The 14437-nt window shown below is 54.4% G+C and overlaps 1 protein-coding gene across 1 annotated transcript in view; it reads right to left on the bottom strand.

Moving 5' to 3' along the window:
- Positions 1 to 13687, bottom strand: part of CHST3 (carbohydrate sulfotransferase 3) — a 41144-nt gene extending 27457 nt beyond the window's left edge. The window contains exon 1 of the mRNA XM_068547765.1: positions 13037 to 13687. The gene's annotated coding sequence lies outside the window, so the exon portion shown is untranslated. The remainder of the gene's footprint in view (positions 1 to 13036) is intronic.
- Positions 13688 to 14437: the final 750 nt, after the last annotated feature.

The following is a 14437-nucleotide window of genomic DNA, read 5'->3' as shown; positions in this document are numbered from 1 at the left end:
GCAGGGAGGCCTCTGGTCACACTCAGGATAGGAGTGGAGACGGGTGGACCTTACCTGTGTGAGCCCCTAGGGGACTCTGAACATTCAGTCCAGCCAAGAGGCAGCACAGTCTGGTCAGATCACCGTCGCCAGGCCCTGACCCCACAGGCCCCCGCTGCAGGCCCCTGCCCAGCCAGACCAGAGGGCAAAATGGAGAAGGGGCAGTGGGGAGCACAGGTTTCACCTGGAGCCTGAAGGAGCCACTCTCGGAAGCTGGGGACAGCCAGGGGCTGGCTGCCTGGAGCTGCGGGGATGAGGGATGTGGGGTGGGTGAACACAAGGTGACCCGTGAGGGGTGGGGACTGGGACGTGGGCAGCCAGCACCGCTTGTAAGGGACAGTCTTGGGCAGAGCTGCACTCTGCAGGCGGCCCCTACTACTTCCTGAGCTGCAGTTTTTCAGTTGTGCCTCAAAAATGGTGGTGGAACTGGAAGCCCAGTGGAGTATGATTTGTTTTAAAAATAGACAATTTAAAAGCAGCTTACACACAAGAAACTAATATTGCCGGTTGCCTTCGTGGAAAGACCTGGGTGTCTGGGTCAGGCGTGGGAAAGAGATTTCACCACATATCCTTTTGTACCTTTCCAATTTTATACCATGGGCATGGATTACTTATTTTATAAAATTTAATAAAAATAAAAATAAAATAAAAGCAGGTTATCAGTTTTCTACCTGTAGAGGTAGAGGCAAAGTTCCTTTGAGGTGAGACTCTCATTTTGGAAAAATCATTTGAACACGCTTTTGAATTTAAGCAGAGGCAAAGCCAAAATCTTATCGCAGAAGGAAAATCTGGGGGCAGTGAGAAGCAGCATTGGCCCTACAGTCGAACGTAACAGTCTACTTTCTCTGTGAGAAAAGTGACAACGCTCCAGAAATTATTACTATGGTGATCAGGCCTGAGACTGACAAGGAGGGAGTAACTGGCTTTGGTCCCCTCCCTCCTGTGGGGGGAGGAGTGTCTGGAGGAGCCGCCCTGTACACTGTGGAATCCTGGGGGATTCCCAGACATCCTTGGAGAGGGCAGGTGCACTTGTGCTGACCACATGGGCCTTGGGCATTAAAGGGGACAGGGGATCCCTGAAGGCTGCAGACCCCACAGACCTCTGGGAATCTGGCACCTGTCTGTGGAGAGCAAGGCAGGGTGTCACATGCTGGGTAATCACCAAGGCCAGGCCTCTCGTGGAGGCTCTTTGTTTCCTGGCCCTTCCGTAACAGGCACTGCCAGGGCCAGTGTGGGGCTGGCACTTGGGCAGAGAAGGAACCTGCCCCTCGAAGCCTGGGGAGGCGCTCTATGGCTTCAAAAGTGCTCCCAGAGAAATGGTGACTCATAGCTCAAGGGAAATCAGAGCTTTTCTCACTCCAGAGGTTATTCGCCTTGCAACATCAGGATCTGGTGATCGCAGATGAATCAGAAATGCAAGCCTGGGAACAGCCAGCCTGCGTGGCTCAGTGTCAGAGGGCAGGCTAACCCCTCCCTCCTGTCTGTCTCTTGGCAGAAAGAAGACTTAAAGAGTCTCAGTTCCTCTCTTTTTCGGCCAAGGGAGTTCCGGTGCACCAGAAAACCTCTCTAAGCCTTAACGTCCTCACCTGTTAAATGGGGATAACTGTGCCTCCCTTGCTAAGTCGTGGTGAGAGTGAGAGGGCGCCACTGAGCACAGAGCTGGCCACCAGCCCCTCCTGCGGGCTGGGAGGGAGCTGTGAGTGGCAGCAGCAGCTGCAGCAGCCTGGCATCCTGCACCCACAGACTGGGCTGAGGAAGCTGGCACTTGGCCCCTTGCTTGACTCATACTCCTTTTCCAGGTTTGGCCCACCAAAACCAGGACAGGCACCCCCTGAGCCCCGGTGCTCCTTCCAGAGGGGAGAGTCTCACCCCAAATGGCCACGTCAGCAGGGTTTGCTCGGCCAAAGAAGCTGGAGCTCTCTGTCACCTCCTAAATGTCTCCACAACCTCCAACAAGCTCTGGGGCGTAACCCACACTCTTGAGATGAAAATTCTCCTGGCACTTCCTGTCTGCACCACACCATTTGGCAGACATAGGTTCGGTACAGCCCACGTCCTGTGATTCTCCGATGGCTTTATTTGAGGCTGGAGTGGCTAAGAGCATAGGCATATCTGGAGTTGGACAGCCAAGTGTTTGAATTCTGGCTGTGTGACCTTGGACAAGTCACCTAACCTCTCTGGGCCTCAGCAATGGCATCTATAAAATGGGGCTACCTCATGCAATCAGATTGACACAAATAAATCACTCAGCCTGAGGATGCCTAGTACATAAAGAGCTCTCAGATACTCAACTGTACCTTCTAGGAGGGTGGAGGCTGCTGGGACCTGGCATAGCATGGGCACACAGCTCAACCAGGCTTTACTTTTAAAAAGTGATTCCAGTGGAATAGCAGGCACCATTTTTTTTTTTTTTATAAGTTTATTTATTTACTTATTTTTGGCTGCGTTGGGTCTTCGGTGCCGTGCGTGGGTCCTCTACAGTTGCGGCGAGCGGGGGCCACCCTCCGCCGCGGTGCGCGTGCTCCTCACTGCAGTGGCCTCTCCCGTTGCGGAGCACAGACTCTAGGCGTGTGGGCTTCAGTACTGCGTCTTGCGGGCTCAGTAGTTGCGGCTCGCGGGCTCCAGAGCGCAGGCTCAGCAGTTGAGGTGCATGGGCCCAGCCGCTCCGCAGCATGTGGGATCCTCCCGGACCAGCGCCCGAACCCGTGTCCCCCGCGTTGCCAGGCGGATTCTTAACCACTGCGCCACCAGGGAAGTCCCGCGGGCACCATTCTTAAGGGAAGAGCAGCTCTAAAAACTCGACACAGCTGTCCCCTTCCCACCCAGAATTCCAATCACAGGCCTGGCATGGAGGCCCTTTTGGAAGCTGTTCACGCTCATCATCACTTCCAGAAGCTCCTGCCTCATTCGGGTTTACGAGTGGGGGTGGTGTGGAGGCCTCAGGCAGGGCGGGGAGCAGTGGGAAGATGGGGCTACAGAGGTTGGGGAGAACTCAGAGCAGGAAGCCGGGGAGCTGACCTGGCCCCGCTGCCTGGGTGTGAGGGTCCCCTTGCAGGACTTCGGGCACGAGGACTGGCAGGTGGGAAGCAGACAGCAAGACTCAGTGATGTCATGTTTTCCCAAAATGACTCAGTGGCTTGTCCCTGAGCTCTGAATGGTGAGCTGTGTGCTGTGGCCTTGGGGCCTCCTCATCTCCTTGCCTTCCAGGCTTGCCTGCATCTCTCCTTCCCCTGTCACCTCCCACTCTCCCAGCCTAGGGACCCATGGCTACAGCATCCATGCTCTGCTCCTGGCTGCGACTCCAGCCCAGGGGATGTCCCCATGCTGCCTCTGTCACGTCTCTCTAATCTCCATGCTGAAGAAAGAGCTAAGTGCCAGACAGACCTGGGTTTCACTACTACCTCTGCCTCCACCTGGCTGAGTGACCTTGGGCAGGCTACTCTGCCTCTATGAGCCTGTTTCCTCATCTATAAAATGGAGACTTTGCTAACAATTTTGCTAGGTTGTATGGGGCTGAGTGAGAAGGTCTGTAAAGTACTTGGCACACAGCAGGTGTTTAGCAAACAGAAAGTATGACATCCACAGGCCTCTATGATCTGAGCTCAATTTACTTTTCTAGCTGCTTTAAAAAAAAAAAAAAAAAGGATAATAGCTCACTCTTCTTGATGCTGTGTGCCAGGTACTGCTCTAAACACTTGTACAGAAACACATTTTATTCTCCTGTCACCCCCGCGTGACGGGTACTATTAGTATCTCCATTTTACAGATGAGAAAACAGGCACAGAGAGGTTAAGCAACTTGGCCATGGTCACACAGCCAATAAGTGGGGATTGAGGGTCCTCATGCAGGCAGCCTGGCTCTAGAGCTTACACATGTAACCACATCTCCATCCTGCCTTATCTCTTCTTTGTGCATCCTACAAATTGAAGTTCAGCCCAACTGGACTCCTCACCAACCTTTGCATTCAATCTGAACTTTCCCATGCCTGTGCTTTTGCCCAGGCTCCCTTCTTGCACTGGAACCCCCACCTCCTCCATGAAGCCTTTCCCAAGTCCTCCCTCATGTCCACCTTTGTGGGCTCATCACAGTTGGACTCAAAGGTGGTTATTTGTGCCTAGGTGTCCTCTCGTCTTCTTGCCTAGAGGCACCTTCTGCTACCCCCAGCCAACCTGGCATGGTTTCAGGCATGAGCAGGCACCCAGACAGGCGGTGCCCTGGCCAGAGCACCTAATGTGTGCTACCTGGGTGGTGTGGATGGGAACCCAGCACGCAGGGCCCTACTACTTCTGTGAGGACAGCTCAAAGGCTGCAACTGGAACCACCCCTGGGAGGCAGCCTGCCAGCTGGGCTTCCTTCTCTCTGCTCAGGGGAAAGGACTCAGCCATGGGGGGGCCTCCATTGCTTGGGGGTCAGCTTTGAAGCCCGGAGAGGATGAATGAATGTCCGTCCAGGAAGGGGACAGGACTGAGAACCGCTTGCTGGTGGGGTTGAGTAGTGAGGCCCACAGTGCAACCATCCACCAGGCCACCTAATTCAAAGGGGCCTCTTGGAGGGTTTCAGGCCCATCCTTGGGATCCCAGCCCAGTGCCCACAGGGTAGTAACTGCAAGAGGCCATCTGCCCAGGGTCTCACTCTCCCATTCCCTCCCTGCCCCACACAGGGCCTCTGGTCCACATTAGCTGCCCCCTTCCACACACCATGACTCCCACCACCTCTGCCCAGACACTGATCACTCCCTAGGCATCCTATCCTGGGAGCCTGGGCACCGTCCAGTGCCTCCTTCCTCCTGCGGCCAGGTTTCACACCCATCACTCATGGTCCCACAGTCAGGCATGGGTACTCAGCACATGCCTGGGGCTGTGCTAAGCACTGGAGACACAAGGAGAACAAGGCAGACTCTGTCCTGCTCTCAGAGCTCACTACCTGGTGGAGACCGCAGACCGTGAAAGCAGCCAGGGCAACGTGTGAGGACGGGGACGTGCAGGCAGCCATAGGGAGGGCCGCTGACCGAGGCTTCTAGAAGGAGACATCCAAGCTGAGGCCTGAGGATGAAGGGAGCTGACCATGAGAAAAGAAGGAAGGAGAGAGTGTTCTGGGCAGCTGGAAAGGCTACAGAGAGCAGGACACGTGCATCTGGAAAGAGGTCAGTTTGGAACCTGGAACACCAAGTACGTGACAAGGGCTGGTGAAAGAAGAGGCTGGGGATGCTATTCATTGGGAGATCACAGGGCCCAAGGAAGCCATTTGGGGACTTCCCTCGTGGAGCAGCGGTTAAGAATCTGCCTGCTGATGCAGGGGACATGGGTTCGAGCCCTGGTCTGGGAAGATCCCACATGCCGCAGAGCAACTAAGCCCGTGTGCCACAACTACTGAGCCTGCAAGCCACAACTACTGAGCCTGCAAGCCACAACTCCTGAGCCCACATGCTGCAACTACTGAAGCCTTGCACGCCTAGAGCCCCTGCTCCGCAACAAGAGAAGCCACTGCAAATGAGAAGCCTGGGCACCACAACAAAGAGTAGCCCCCGCTCAGGGCAACTAGAGAAAGTCCAGCGCAGCAACGAAGACCCAACGCAGCCAAAAATAAATAAATAACTTTATTTAAAAAAAAAAAAAAAAAAAAAAAAAAAGGAAGCCATTCGGCATCTCGAGCAGCTGGGCGCTTACTCCACGGTAAGGTTTCTGTCTTGCCGGAATGGCCTTCGGGGAGACAGAGGCCCCCGATCTGCCAGTTCTTCCTTGCCAATAATTTAAATCCCTTCTGCTGCCATCGGCGTCACTTTCTGAGACCTGCCATTGCCAAGGGGAAGCAGCAATCAGCAGATGGCCGGCCTTGCAAAAGAGGCTGTTGTACGAGGGCAGTGCCCTGCCCAGTGAGCCTTGGGGAAGGCCGAGGCTCAGACTTCAGCTTGCAGCGCCCCTGAGGCCAGCCTCCCCAGCACTGCCCAGTCAGATACCCAGCAGCATGCCCTGGCCACAGTTACGAAATGACTGTCCTGGTGAGCCATTCCACCTCTCCGGCTGTGGCCCCAGCAAGACGGGCACACCCAGGGTCAAGAGCACTGACTATGAAGCCAGGCTGCAGGGCTCAGATCCAGCTCTGCACTCATCAGCAGTGGGGTGCCAGCAACTTATCCCATCTGTCTGGTTCTGTCTGCCCGTCTGTACAACAGTGAGCACAACGGTACCCATCTTGAGAGCATCCTGTGAGAAGTCGGTGAGTGCGGTCCCAGAAGGCACTAATTAAGCACAGGGCTGTGCATACTAGCTGTTAGTGCTAATATTTCCTGTGTCCCCAGCCCCGAGGCACCTGCACCAGATGGAAAAGGAGGAGGAAAACTAAAAGGAAAGTAGCATCTCTCAGAACAAGAAGAGGACAGGGTGCTGTACCCCTGAGGTCACGGGGGGATGGGGTGGGGGGGGGTTCCAGTTCTTCATCCTGTGAGGATGACTTCCCCTTCCTGGTTCTGGGTTTGCAATCTTGGGCCTCTTCAGGCTTGTCTATCCTAACCCTGCAGAGACAGGCCCCAGGCATCCTCCAGAGGACAGCCAGGGGCCACAGCCCCAGCTGCCCACCTCGGAAGTTGCGAAATTCTTTGTTGAAAATCAGTGCAATCTCAGCCAGGATGGTGGCCCAGTTTGTTTTCAAAATACTTCCTCAGATAGCCCTATCTTGGCTCAGACATGTTAGCACTTTCCAGAATCCTGCAGACAGCTGGAGAGGAGGTTATGGTAGCTGGAGAGGAGGGGAGAGGAGGGAAGTGGGGAAGAGAGTGGGAGAGGCCTGGGGCCAACGTTCAGGTAGCTGCACGGGCCCACATGGGCACGGGCATCGCACAGCATGCTCGGACAGGCACACACCAGGATGGGAAGCGGGTCAGACTGTAGAGGGGGTCTTTCAACCGTCTAAGCTGTGGAGCCTTCTTATGAACCAGAACTTTCCTAGGAAACCCAATATGTAGAAAAGATAAATGGGGGACTTCCCTCATGGTCCAGTGGTTAAGAATCCACCTTCCAATGCAGGGGACGCGGGTTCAATCCCGGGTCGGGGAACTAAGACCCACATGCCGTGGGGCAACTAAGCCCGTGTGCCGCAACTACTGAGCCCACATGCCACAAGTAGAGAGAAGCCTGCACGCTGCAACGAGGAGCCCACGTGCTGCAACTAAGACCCGATGCAGCCAAAAATAAAATAAATAAATAAATATTTAAAAAAAAAAGATAAATGGGGGGAGAGGCCTGGATCCCGCCTCCCATCAGACCTCTGAGGGGTCCTCGTTGAACTCTGGGGCTCCATGGAACCTAGTTTGAAAACTGATGCTGCTAAAGGAATCATACCCTTCTCTGGGGGGAGTTAGTGCCCACATTGTTTTAAGATAATGAGCTTCTGAGCTTCCTTGGTGGCGCAGTGGTTAAGAATCTGCCTGCCAATGCAGGGGACACGGGTTCGAGCCCTGGTCCAGGAAGATCCCACATGCCGCGGAGCAACTAAGCCCGTGCGCCACAACTACTGAGCCTGTACTCTAGAGCCCGCGAGCCACAACTACTGAAGCCCGCACGCCTAGAGCCCGTGCTCCGCAACAAGAGAAGCCACTGCAACAAGAAGCCCGCGCACCGCAAAAAAGACCCAACTCAGCCATAAATAAATAAATTTATAAAATAATGAGCTTCTTAAGGGAAGACGAAATGATGTTTCTAATAAATTCTAATTCGAGTCTAGTACAGAGAATGCCACACATCCTGAGAATCAGGACTCAGAAAGTGCAAAGTGATTGATCCTATTCGCTGACAAGTTTGTGAGCACCTCTCTGGGAAGTATTGTGCCCTTGGGCCTGAATATCTGGGGCACAGAATATGTGGTGAACAATAGTTAGAACACCTAGCTATGTACAGGCACATTTCTAACTCCTCACAGATACAAATTCACTTATAGCCCCATTACTTATAACCCATTACCATCCCCCTCTTACTGATTAGGAAAGTAAGGCCCAGAGAGGTTAAGTAACTTGCCCAAGGTCACACAGTTACTCAGCAGTACGGTGGGCATTCTGGCTTTAGAATATGTACTCTTCACTATTACATAATTTGCCTTTTGGGATGAGTGCATCCCTGTGCTTATGTATCTGTGTGTATGTGTGTGTATGTATACACTTTGGCCCATGAGGATGTGTGCTAATCTGTATGTGGGTGTGCCGCCTCTTTCCAAACAAGACTGCAAGCCGTGGGGCTTACCCCTCAAATTCTCTCTTGGAAGCCTGACAGCAACAGGCCAAAGGGGCTCCTGCGTGGAGGCGGGACCCAGAGCCTCAGGGGGGTGCCTGTTCCCCAGATCCCAGGGGTTTCAGTTTGCTGACCCAGCTTGGCATTGGCACATCAATGGGAAGGCCCCCCGGCCCCTCCCTGGGACTGAGTGGAACCCTCAGCTGCCAATCCCACCAGGCAAATACCCCCATCCTAGCACCCTGGTTCTCCCCTTCTCACTGGGTGCTGGGTTTTAGAGTGGGTCAACTGAATAAAATGAAGTTATTAAGTTATCACGAGTTTACTTCATACTCCACAGAGAAACTTAAAACAGTGAACTCACACCACCAGAACCCTAAACTGATAGGGCCTAAGCTGATAGGACTCCGGTCAAAAGCAAAGACCCCTGACATTCTGGTTAGTCCGGGAAGCCCTACACCGTAAATGGGATTTTTAGGGTTTCTTCACATGGGAGCCCACCTTGGAGAAAATTAGCTTTGGCCCATCCACTCTAAACTGATGTTTAAGATGTAAAGCTTCCTCAGATGCCACAAAATTGGAAAAAGCCCCACCATTCTCCATCAACAAAGTCAAACTCACCTCGAGCAGGGCCGAGGCAGGGAGACTTCCTCAGATGCAGCAGGGCTGTGCTGCAGCCCCTGGCTGTCTCTTCTCCCACAGGCTCCTCTTGTCCCCAGCCACCAGTATGCCAGCTTCCCAGTGTCCCGAAGCACAAGGACAGCCGGACAGCCGGCGGTGGGTGTGTTCCCTGACTTTTGAGGCTCCCTGAGTCAAGGAGGAGGGGCTGGATGGGGAGGAGGCAGGAAGGAGGGAGCTGGTAAGGCAGCCAGTGAGCCAGGTGTAAGCACAGAGGCCAAAACAGAGTTTCCCAGGCTAGCTGTTTACTTGTGGCATTCAGGAGAGGCTGAGCTGGAAATTGGCTTATTTATTTTACACGCTTTTCCTCCAAATCCTTTTCAGAGAGCCCTCTGGAATCAGAGTGATAAATTTCCCAGAGCCTAAAAAAACCCACGGTCCCTTAGCACACAGCCATCTCTGTGGGGCAGGGGGGTAAGGGGAGGCATGGGGGGAGGGTAGAGGCATAGGGAGGGAGTGATGGGCCGCCAGAGACCTGAAGTTACTGGTGGTCAGGGGCTCCCATGGCCTGCATGCCCCTCCTTCCAAGTTTGCAGAGGGGGGGATGTGCAGGAGAACCAGCCCGATTTAGGTTGATGAAGACGAAAGCTGAGACTTTCAAGCACAGAACAAACTGTCCAGCCTGCCAGAGGCCACCCCACACCCAGACGTGGAATCTCCATGCTCAGGGCAGGACAAGCAGTGTTCTTCCACCTGTTTAAGCGAAGGGGACAAGTATTTCTGTTTAAGGAATGAAAAGGAGAGCTGTTTTCCTTTCCTCCTGCGTGACTTCATGAAGGGCAGAGGCCTCTCTGAGTGTTTCCTCACTGCAGAGTCCCTTGGCTCCCTGCTTTACCACTTCCCAGCAGAGGCTCTCACAGCCCCTCCCTGGTCTTCATCCATCACCTGACAACGTTCCTAAGTACTTCCGTGTGTCACGCACTAGGACAGAGCCAGGGGTGCAAAGATTAATAGCCCCGCCCCTCGGATGGGGCAGCTTCTCCCCACACCCAGTCTCCCAACTTCCATCCTGGACAGCGAGTCCACGCCACAGTGAAGCAGGGAGAGGGCTCCCACATCTTTGCGGCTCAGCACTGCGAACGCTCTGGCACTCGCCCAGGTGGGCTCACTGTGGAAGGGGGCCAGGGGCCAGCTGGGCAGTGCTTATCTTCTGCTCCTTGTTTAAGGTTGCCAGCTTTCCCCATTGCCATGAACACCTGTATCAGAGGATCTGGGGGTAGAGATGCGGGTGGGCAGAGCTGTGAGGATTCTGCCCCGACAGGGGTAACCCCCTCTCAGCCTTGGGGCTGGGGAGATAGAATTCCAACCAGGCAGAAAACACAGCTGCCCCCAAGTGCCTGCAGGGAGTCCTGAAGGCAGCATGGCTTGCCCTTCCTCCTTAGCTTTGTGACCTTGGGCAGCCACTGCACCTCGCTGAGCCTCATTTCCTCACCAGCAAATCGGGAATGATAACCACTGTCCCTCTGTGGGGCCTGTGCGAGAACGCATAAGCTGGGGGCCAGGTGAGACACGTGGTTATCACAGCCCCTGGTTGCCCCGGCTCTCCCCATCCATCTCTCCTGAGGACCAGACACCACCACGGAGTCTAGCCCTCCTGGGCATGTGGTGGGTGGTGGGAAGGACAGCCGTGACATGCCCCTTCACATTCAGGTGAGGGCTGATTTCCCTGTGTAATAGATGTCTCCCCTGGCCAGGGCCGAAAAGGGAAAGGAATATAGTAATCCATTTGAGGATGTTTACCTGGCAATTCCTTCCAAACCCAAACTTGTGACTTGTATGGGCACGAGTGGTAGCTTTGTGCCCATTTCTCACATAAGCAGTGAATCTGCTCTCACTGGAATTACTCCAACACCTCCCTGCAGTCACTCCCAAACCCCCATCGTTTCCTGACTCCAAATCCACACGGAAGGCTCTAGCAGCCTGGTGCCACCCAGCCTCTGATTTCCATGACCCATGGTGTAACCCAGGATAGGCAGAGTGTGTGTAAAAAGAGGACTGTAGTCAGGGGCCCCAGGACCCAGTAAGTGCATCAGTGTTGCTTCCTTGTTGCTATGGAGAACCAGTTAGGGGCCTTAGAGACAGCTGGGCATGGTGGAAACAGCATGGGTTCCAGAGTCAGACTGTCCAGTTTCAAATCCTGGCTTTGTCCCTCACCAGCTGTGTGACCGCCAAAAAGTTACTTAACTTTTCTGAACCTCAGTTTCCTAATCTGTAAAATGGTGACAGAACGCTAACTTCATAGGGATGTAAGGTCTTGATGAGATAACATAGAGCTCTTGATTCACAGAAGACATAAATAAGGTGGAAAGGTGATATTGGGAAGGGATTGGCTGCAGTGTTCCACCTGAAATTGGGGGTGGCCAAGCCCAGATCACTCTCTTGCTCATCCGGGGCCACAATCCTGTGTGCTGCCTACATACTTTGCTAATTTCAGCATTCAGATCACTTAGAAGCTTCACGTGCACACCAAACCTAGTCACAAAGGGCCGGGGGTGGGGTGGGGGAATGACACATTTCTTTGTGATTACATGGCCAAGTTGCACCACATCCTGGCACGTTCCCAGTTCCATGCAGGTAGGGAATCATTCTCAGGATTGCTTGCAATCCCAGTTCCAGGAACACGAGATGTTTCCACTCCTCTGGGAAGCTCATGCCAGCTGGTGCAGAGGAACCCACCCAATAGTCAGTACAGGGACTGTGATTGCCCCTCTACCTGCTGCCACCACAGAGCCAAGCCACTGCTGGAGGACACAGCTCCTAGACCCTTCATGAGACCCATCTCCTTCCAGGCCAGTAGGAGCCAGGAAGAACACTCCACGACACTCCCAGCTTAGCCAGATGCAAAAATAGAGACTTTCTTACTGCCCCTCTTAGGGAAGCAGAGGCCAATGTTGAGACTCAAGTCCCCATTGCCAGCCCACAGGGCACAATAGAACCTGCTGCTTGGGCTAAACAGATCAGGCAGGGCTCCCTGGAACCACTCAGGGCCCCCTCCTCTGCAGATAGACCAATTCCAACCTAGCCGAGGCCACCTGGCTTGGCTCATAGAGTGTCCTTAACATATATGAATTATTGGTGTCATTATTCATCAAACAACTATTTATCAAGTGCCAACAATGCTAGGCACTGTACTAGATCCAGGACAACCTTTGAAACATCCTGGAGCCCCGGACACCAAGGGCATCCGAAAACAGGCACAACTTCAGGTGCAATGAAAATAAATATGGCTTCAGGACTGCCCTGCTTTCTCCATGACCTTGGAGTGTTAAACATCCCCTACCACGTTTTACATATACACACCCAGGGCTGGAATCTCCTCAGCCCACCCCCCCCCCCCCACTGGAAGTCCCTCTGAGGAAGTACATCCGCTAGGGTGAAGGGTCTGTGCTTCCCTCGCAGGCCCTGTCACTGCACTGCCACCACCCAGCTGTCCAGGGCAGCACCGCCTGCCAGCCTTTTCTACTCTGCTCACAGACCCTAACACGCCGGGTCTGAGTTTATGAGTCACTCCCTCCTTTCTCCCGGCCTCGCCTCCGGAAGGGCTGCGCACACCCAGACACATCACCCAGACACCGAGTTTCCACGCCAACCTCGCTCCTGATGAACCCGGAGAGCCGACTGAAATGTCTGATTTCCCCTCCCCACTACTCAGCCTCGAGGTCCCGGCCACGACTTTTCAAAGACAAGGCAGCCCCTCTCCTGCCCGTCTCGCTTTGGGGTCACCTCTCTGTGGGGCTGCAGGGGCAGCAGACAAAGACAGTAGATTTATTTGAGGCTGGAGGACATGCTTGGTCTAAAGATCCGAACGCCCGCACTTCCGGAATTGTACGGTTCGGTCTGAAGCGTGTGCGTGTGTCTGTGGCTCGATGGGCGATGAGTTGTGCGTATGTGGCAGTTGTGAATCTGGGTGCAGTGGGTCTGGAGGTGTAGGTGCCTGCGTGGAGCTTTCCCCGCGCCGAGAACTCCCTCTCCCACCTTCGGTTTCGCCCCCTCTTCCTCCAAAGTTTGGCGCGCGCGCCCGATCGGGGATGGTGGGGTGCGCACCGCTGGGCCATCTCCCGGGCCCAGAGGCGGTTCCGGGATGCCGGTGCCCTACTTACCCAGCCACCGAGCCTCCTCCAGCGGGGGCGGATCCGACTTTCCGAGGCAGGGGTCCGGCGCGGGCAGCATCCGCCCGCAACTTTGCCCTCCTCTCGGCAGGACCAGGCAGAAGCGGCTCCGGCCGGGGACGGCGGCGGGGAGGGAAGGAGGCTCGGCCCCGCCGGTTCGCACGGTGGGCGGGAAGCGGCGCCAGGAGGGCGCCGTCCTGCGCAGCGAGCAAGCGGTCCTGCCTGGCGCCTTCCCCGTTCGGCCCGAGTCCGCGAGCGGCCGGCAGTGGCGGCGGATTCCTGAACTGCGTCCAAGGCGCCCGGGGAGCCCTCCTCCTCCTCCTTTTCTCTCTCACCCCACCCAGCTCCCACCCCTGCGCCCCTGGCAACTTGGGAACCTTTGGCGAAGTTGGCGCAGCTCGGGCTGCGCGACGGGCCTCCGCGTGGAAGCAGGGAAGGAGAGGGAGGAGCTGAGGGGGAGCGGCCGCCGTCGCCCCAGCCCCCGGGGAGCTGCGCTCTCCAGGACCCCTCTGTGGGCCTTTGTTCCCAGCGCTGCGCCTCCGCCCGCCTCTCCCCTGGGACTCTCTTAAAGCCGCTGGGATCCCTACCCGCTTTCAGAGACGCTGGGAAGAGCTCCCCTCCTGGGTTGGGAGGGGCGGGGGAGGGTTGGAAGGGAGGTGGCCTGGAGATCCTCGTGGCTTCACTCTGCCAGAGCCCCTGAAGTCTTTCCGGCCTCCCATCCTATTGAAACGGAGTCTTTCTAAAACCTGAGTTCCCTTACGAGTTTATGATTAATGTGTCTATCCAAAACTTTATTCCCTTTCTTGTCCCCTCTGACTTCAATCCTGTGCTAACTGAACACTAGTCAACCAGAGTCAGTTGACTAAAACTGCTGCTGTTGAGAACATTGTTAATGTGCTAAGGCTGCTGTTGTGAGTAACACTGTTAATGTACTAAAGTTGCTATTACAGATATCATTAATGTATAAACTCAGGTTGTTTCTCCAGGGCAAGATAAGTTAACAGACCCCCTGAGGCCTGGACCACCTGGCCAGAGAATCCTAAACCAGAGACATCCTGAGTCCCGGAACCTGAATGTCACAGAAAGCACAATATAAGAGCTATAGTCAATATCTTGTAATAACCTATAATGGAAAAGAATCTGAAAAAGAATATATATGTATATATACATATATATACACATATATATGTATAACTGAATCACTTTGCTGTATACCTGAAACTAACACAGTATTATAAATTAACTATACTTCAATTTAAAGAAAGGTTAAAAAATGTCACGGAAATGTCCCAAGATGATTAATCCCAGCCTCTTTGTTCTTCCCCTTTATAAAACCCCCTCACTGAAAGACCAAATGGAGCGGATCTGAGGCGTGTCTCCCACTCCCTTGCT

The sequence above is a fragment of the Eschrichtius robustus genome, chromosome 7 (assembly GCF_028021215.1).
Source record: "Eschrichtius robustus isolate mEscRob2 chromosome 7, mEscRob2.pri, whole genome shotgun sequence".
In the NCBI taxonomy this organism is placed as follows: domain Eukaryota; kingdom Metazoa; phylum Chordata; class Mammalia; order Artiodactyla; family Eschrichtiidae; genus Eschrichtius; species Eschrichtius robustus.
This window is presented reverse-complemented; position numbering and strand designations above follow the sequence as displayed.